Here is a 7,921-nt window from a genome sequence, read left to right on the forward strand (position 1 = left end):
AGAATCATGGAAAAGGTGTCATAAGTGAAACTTCCTAAGAAGTGTTCACTTAGTGAGAGCTCGATCTTTGATGCTCCTTCTAGCTTCCCGCCTAAACCTCATCTGCTCAACCCACAGGAGTCTGTCCCTAATACAAAACCTCAAAATCACAGAACACGCCCTTCGGCACACCTTTTCAACCAGGTCTTCCTCCGGTAAATTTTCATCCAGAGCTGTCCATCTTCCATCGTCCGTTAGCTTGACCTTGGGTCCCAGGCACCTTCCATACTAAGAGTTACAGTTGCACATTCCAATGCACTCCCCTGTAGGCTTCTCGCCGTTTCTCAACTCCTAAAACAAAGACTTACTCTCACTAACGAGCTAAATGTCCTTGCACCTGCAACAGAAACATGGGAACGAAAAGGAAAGCTCTTCACATCTTGAAGTTTTACATTTCACGGCAACTCAAGCCTTAACCAAGAAATCCCTGTCAGCCTGTAAAATATAGTTAAAATAAGAAATGAACGGGCCCTTTCTTCTACATATGCAGTTAGGCCTTACAAATCTAAACGCATTATGAAACCACATTCTAAGCATTAATTCAACATAATCATCTTGTGAATAAGCAACCTACTTTTTAATTCTAACGTGGCACACATTTAATTCATTACATTGATTGTAAAACCTAACCATCTACGTTACTCCAAATACATTCTCAATAACTTGCAACGTTAAACTTCGCAAAACGTTATTACATGTCTAACACTTCTATGTTAAATGATTATAGCAAATACATTTCTATGGCGCTTCTAAACATACATCGATTATATGCAGGTGCCGACTAACGGTGAATATGATGCACCCCTACAAATCTCAGAATCACATGGCGCTCTATCAGTTCCCCCCTTTGATGACAATTGTCATCACACCATCACAACTTCATTCCCTTTGGAGAAAGAACCGACCTAAACAGTGCTTGTTGCCATTCTACTCTGTCGGAACCCCTCCACCCTTTTAAGGTTCTGAAATTGACTGTCCTGCAGTCTCGCCATTCTTCTCTCATTTGCTCTGGGAGCTCTCTCAACCTTATTTCCCCTGTACAACTTACAGGCTCTAATAAGTCCCCACAAACAGATCACACAAACCACAACAACAACCAGTGGCTTCAGCACAAATCCGAGGAACCCTTTTCCCAAGTTTGCAAACCAACTTTCAACACGACTAAATCCTTTACCAATCTTTTCCCACACATTCTCTTCAGTCAACTCCGCAATCTCCTGGTGAATCGTTGTAATGTTGTCTATATATTTCTCCAGATTCTTGCTATTGTCTGGAATATACGTACAGCATTCCTGGACCTTCAGCAATTTACAGACTCCGCCCTCTTTTGCCAATAACACGTCTAAAGCAAGACGATTTTGCAAAACCATCGTTCTTATCGATAACATCTCTCCATCAACCAACAGCAATGACCTCGCCGTGTTTATTGACAATTCATCAACCACAGTCGACAGCTTTCTTATTTTCACGTCATTCAAGACCACGCCCAAACCTGGTATCATTGCTCCAAAGATATCACCAATCACTGCACCTGCACTCACAGCTCTTCGCACTTTAGAATGATGTCCTGTCTCTAACAAATTTAAATCTTCTGTATGGTAAATCTTTGGAAAAATGATAGCCAAGTAGCATGTACCATACCAATTCACAGGCAATCTCACATAAGCATTCTTTCCGCATACGAAATACACCGTTGGAATCACTTGCACTGGACCCTGCAAAAAGTTCTTAGCAGAATCTTCCATAGTAAAGGTATGGTCACACGTACTATGTCCCACTGGAACTTTGTCATAATAGGTCTGAGGACGTGCTACGCACAAATTCCCCTGCTGTACTTGATCTAATGCTATAGGTCCATAGCTTCCCTTGAATTTGTGTAATTTCTCCTCCTCAGTCCAATCTACTGGACTCTCTCCTGTGTTTCGTTTCTGGGTTAGTTTTCTATATCTATCCTCAATCTGGCCAATAAACTTCTTTTGAGTTTCCGACAATAAGCACGTCAAATTATGTCGATGAGTATAAGCTGTATCTAAACTCGTAGTCGGTATTAAATAAGTCCGAAGTCTACCTTCTGACTTATAATAATCATACTTATTCAAGTGCTTATATGCCGGAACTTCAGGAAGTACTGCATCATAGTTTGAAAAGAAATACTCAAACTGTTTCCTCTCATAGAACAGGCTAAGCAATAAGCTGCAAGAAATCCCATATGTTAGTGGAAGGTGATGGTATCTAATACCCTCGTCTACAGAAGAAGGCAACTGCTTACACACATAGCAATCCTTCGCATCCATTACGTCAACATACTCATACAACAGCTTCGCATAAGCATTAAGCTTGAAATCACCTCTAGACAGGTCTACATGAAGTCTACGACTCTCTTCAAGGGTCAAAGCTCTTTGAGCTCCTACTGTAACCCCTTTTTGGCTGGAAGTGGTAGGTGTAGGTGTCCCCTGTACCTCCCCCTCCTGCTCGTGTGACACTATATATGAGGCTACAACTATCCCAACAATAGCAGCTATCACTACCCCTAAAAGTGTACCGATCACTAGTTTAGCTCTACGATGAGTATTTCCAGCTTCTGCCATCTTCGTAAAGTTCTCAGAGTTCAGTTCAATGACAACAGGTAAAAGTCTCTTTCTCATCCAAAATTTCTTGTCAACTCAGTTCAGTCACCACTTTGAAGCTGGAAAACCCCTAACAATTTTCAGTTCCTTATTTACACAGTCCAGAAAAAGAATTCCCTAGCCCTCTTCGTTTTCTCCAACGGAAAATCCCCAAATTTATTCTTCTTCCAATCGGGCCTAAGTTATCTTCTTTCAAACTTGTATACAACATAGGTTCACCATCAGTCCAGAACAATATTCGGTCCCAACAGCTCTAGGACACCCTGCAAGATTTCAATTCGAAGTGTCATCAACTCCTGAGGTGCTGGTATAACAATAAAAGTCGGAAAGACTAAGGTTTCCAAAATCAATTCACAAACTTTACTCAGAAGCGGTTTGACTCGGAATATTGAGGGTCAATATCCCATAGATCTCCAATCCTGGGATTTTCAGCAACGCTTCTATCTTCAGGTTCGGAGAACTGCTGACCAGTGTCAAGGATTTCAGCCTCCCCGTGCTCAGTATGCCTGGCATCAGTCACAGCGTATGTCCACTCTGTTGAGACGTACCTTCGACACGGCACTCTTGCTCTCCTCGACTTTCTCAGACCACCTTGAGCTTGCTCTTCGTCACTCTGCTCTGATTCAGACGCTTCGGAAACTGGGGCAAGATCTCTTCCCGGTGCCACTCGCAAGTTTACCCGTCTCTGGCTCACGGGCCAAACCCTTTCTGCTTCTGTGGCACTTCTACTCTCCCCTTCAGTGCCCTGTGCACTACTTCCTTCTTCAGCAGAATTTGACTCTACTCCACCCACAGCAACACTTTCTTCATCTGAGTCAAATTCGGGATTTCGACTTGCACATCCCCTTTCAGCTCGGTCTAGTTCACAACCAACTGTGTCAGCAACCCTCACAGCTTGACTTGCCCTCTCATATGGCTCTGCCACCTCAGCTGGGTTTTCATTCACGAGAGGGGCTGTATCTTCCAAGGGTGCTGGAACTCTGTGGGTATGGGAGGCATGCACCCAGTTTGGCAATCCCCCACACTTCACTGCTGTATTTGTAACCAAGATTATCTGGTACGGCCCACGCCAACGAGCATCCAGGCAACTCTTCCTCACGTGTTTACACACAAGTACCCAATCCCCGGGGCACAAGTTGTGGCACAGGACACTTGCGGCTGGAACAGCTGCTGCTTGCACCTGCTGAGACACAGAATGGACTACGTCAGCCAGGCCTTTACAGTAGTCGAGAATCAAATCATCAGTGATGTTAATCAAAGCAGTGGCAGGTATGTCTGGCAAACGCATCGCTCTCCCCATGAGGATCTCATGAGGCGACAATCCAGTCCTCCTATCAGGCACACTACGGAGACTCATGAGAACCAAGGGTAATGCGTCTGGCCATTTCAAAGATGTCGAAGAACACACTTTTGCCATCCGGGCTTTTAAAGTCCCATTAACTTGTTCCACAATCCCAGAAGCCTTTGGTTGATAACTGCAAAATGCAACCTTTGGTCTACATTCAGGGCAGCACAAAGCAATTTCATGATCTCACTATGGAAATGCGTTCCTCTGTCTGACTCAAAAGAGGTCGGGAAACCGAACCTCGGGATAAGCTCTCTCAGTAGTAACTTGGCTACGGTAAGTGTGTCACACCTACGGGTTGGGTAAGCCTCCACCCATCTAGAAAAGACACATACTACAACTAATATGTACCTCAACCCATTGCACCTTGGCATTTCAATGAAATCCAACTGCATTCTGTTGAAAGGCCCACCTGACCTCCCAATATGACTCAGCGTCACAGCCGTCCTTTTCCCTACATTCATTTGTTGACACGCAACACATCTCTGACACACAGCCTCAGCTACTGCACGAAACTTCGGATTGTACCACGTTTGGCGAAACACTCGCACCATCGCATCTCTGCCAAGATGTACAGCACCATGTATCAATCTTGCCATTGGATTCAACAGGCATTCCGGTAACACACCTCTTCCATCAAGCGAGATCCATACATCCACATCTCCCTTCTCACATCCAGCTCACACCCAACTATCCCGTTCTTGATCGGAAACTTCATCCTGCAACCGTTTCAGTTCTTCCCATGTATCAGCCATGGCTAACATCACGTTCAGATCGGTTCTTTCTTGACCTCCCTCGACATGCCTTTCAGTGAATACGCATCCCTGTTCTGCACAAAATCTAGCAACTTCATCTGCGTAGTTATTACCTAATGACACAAAGTCATTCCCCTTGGAGTGTGCAGAACACTTAACAACTGCGATTTCTTCTGGACATTGCAATGCTTCCAACAATTGCCTCACATAATCCCCATTTCTAATGGGTGAACCAGAAGATGTCATGAACCCTCTCTGTGACCATAGCTGTCCGAAGTCTTGAACGACACCAAACCCATACTGGCTATCTGTATAAATCGTTATACGAATCTTGTCAGCAGCCAAACATGCACGGGTCAAAGCAATAATTTCAGCCACCTGTACGGAGTATACTCCTTCTAAACAAGCGGCTTCAACCACTCCAGTGAGGGTACATACAGCAAACGCTGCTTTAAGTCGACCAGCACTGTCTCTTAAGCATGAACCGTCCACAAAGAAAATTTCATCCGACTCTGGAAGCGGCTCATCGACAATGTCAGGTCTCGGTTTGGTGCACAATTCAGTCACATCAAGCCAATCATGGTCCTCACAGTCTTCATCGTCTACATTTGGAATAGGCAACAATGTGGCAGGATTTAAAACAGAACACCTATTCAGCATCACGTTATCTGCAGCAAGGATGACTTGTTCATAACGCGTCAACCTATTATTCGTGAGGTGCTGTGTTTTAGTCCTAGTCATCAACAATACAACAGAATGTGGTACATAAACAGTAAGCGGATGACCCATGAGAATGCTCTCACATCTTTCGATACTGACACCCGTTGCAGCAACGGATTTGAGACATCCGGGCAATGCAGAAGCTACTGGATCTAAAGTAGCTGAAAAGTAGGCAACTGGTCTACGGCCACTTCCATGAGTCTGAGTTAGAACTGCCAATGCGCAACCTTCCCTTTCGCAGCAGAATAAGGCAAATGCCTTGTTGTAATCAGGCATTCCCAAAGCTGGAGCGCAACACAAAGCTTCTCTCAGCCTCAAAAATGACCTTAAACAGTCTTCGTCCCATGGTACGGGATCACTCGCATCCTTACGCATCAGCCGCTGTAAAGGCTTCGCTTCAAAGGAAAAGTTTGGGATCCATTGGTGACAATAACCAACCATTCCCAAGAACATTCGGACCTCCCTCTGATCTGAGTAGTGGGAACAGGCATTTTCAGAATAGCCTCAATGCGATCTGGTGACGCCTTTCTCTTGCCTTTCTCAATTCTGTGACCCAAATACTGTACTTCACTCAAACAGTACTGCAATTTGTTCGGAGACACTTTATGCCCATTCTCCGCCAAATAATTCAACAGGGCAACGGTATCAATCCTGCAAGCGTCTTCAGTTTCTTACGCAACAAGCAGATCGTCGATGTACTGCACTAGAACAGAGTTCTGTGGTAACACAAGACCTTCGAAATTTTTCTTCAAGATCTGATGAAAGATAGACAGGCTCTCTGTATACCCCTGTGGGATACAACACCACGTTAACACAGGATTTTCCAGCCGAAAAGCAAAAAGAAATGGGCTCTCCTCGTGCAGAGGAATCGAGAAAAATGCTTGACACAAGTCAATCGCTGTGAAACATTCAGTGTCACATGGGATCTGGAACAGGATCACAGATGGATTCGGTACCACTGGACAATATGGAACAACTATCTCGTTGACTTTTCGCAAATCTTGTACAATCCTGAATTTCCCACTCGGCTTCTGTAGTCCCATAATAGGCGAATTGCATGGGCCACCCATAATCTCCCTCAGAATTCCCTGCTTGATCATAGACTCAATTACAGGTTTAATCCCTGCAATAGTTTCAGGTGACAACTTATACTGGGGCGTCCTCGGGAACGCCGCATTTGGCTTAATCTGGATTTTCACTGGGTCTACTCCCTTGACTAATCCAATCTCCTCTCCACTGAGGTCCCATATGTCAATTGACACTGAGTCCCTCAGATCAAGTGGAAGTTCCTCCACCGTCAATGCTGGGTACATTTCCACACACACACGCTGATTCGCAACCTTAAAGGTCGCATCGTCATCCCTTGTCTGTACTTCCACTCCCTTCGGGGTACAATAGATAGTGCAGTTAATCTTGCACAATAGATCTCTACCCAACAGGCAAACTGGACTAGAATCACACACCATAAACTGGTGTCGATCGCTGAAATTCCGTATCTTGACTGGTATTGGCTCTGTCAATGGAGTAGTCAGTTTCTTATTTGCCACGCCAACGACTTGGATTGATTGTCCAGAAAGGGGTAGGTCTGGGACCACTGCAGATCTTACAGTCGATCAGGTAGCGCCCGTATCAACCAAAAAGGTCGTAGGGTGACCGTCAATATCTGTTTCCACAAAGGGTCCCTTCTGATCTACCTCTAGGACAGCTCCAAGCGCACAATCCTCTTCTCCTCTCGAGCATGGTCGTGCCAGCGGATCTAGATCGTTTTCCTCACTCCCCTCAAACATAGGCATCTGCAAATATGTCCGAGCTCCCTGTTGTATATTCTGTATCTTGGGTGGTTGGGGAACCTGCATCTGCGGAATACCTGTCCCCCCTTTGACCATCTTAGGTCGAGTCACTGTAGGGACCACATCCGCCACAGGAACCTGGTCTAACTCTCCTTCCTGCTGTATCTGGTTCAACGGGTTCAGAGGACACTCGCGTCTCCAGTGTCCAATCTGGTGACAAAGATGGCATGATGTAGTCTAATATCGCTACATCCATTCCTGTCTTGGGGTCTATTGACTTTGGCCTTCCCTGACCCTGGGCATTCTGCATTCCTCCTTGATTGTTTCCCTGTTTCCTTCCCAACGTTCCCCCATTAGGCTGTCCCTGGGCTGTTTGCATCTGCACAAGCATCAGTTTATCCTTCAACTTCCTGTGCTTGGATTCTATCTCATCACTACAGTATCTAGCATACCGTAAAATCTCATCTACAGGCTTGTTCTGCCAACAAATCAAATGCTGCTGTATCATGAGACTAACCTCTGGCCTCAATCCCAACACAAACTTAGAAACAAACTGTCCCATGTCTTTCGTATCCAACACATCTAGACCACTGTACTGTTTAAAAGCCTGAAAAAGTCTCTCATAAAACTCATGCACAGTCTCCT

The sequence above is a fragment of the Triturus cristatus genome, chromosome 3_1 (genome assembly GCF_964204655.1).
Source record: "Triturus cristatus chromosome 3_1, aTriCri1.1, whole genome shotgun sequence".
In the NCBI taxonomy this organism is placed as follows: Eukaryota; Metazoa; Chordata; class Amphibia; order Caudata; family Salamandridae; genus Triturus; species Triturus cristatus.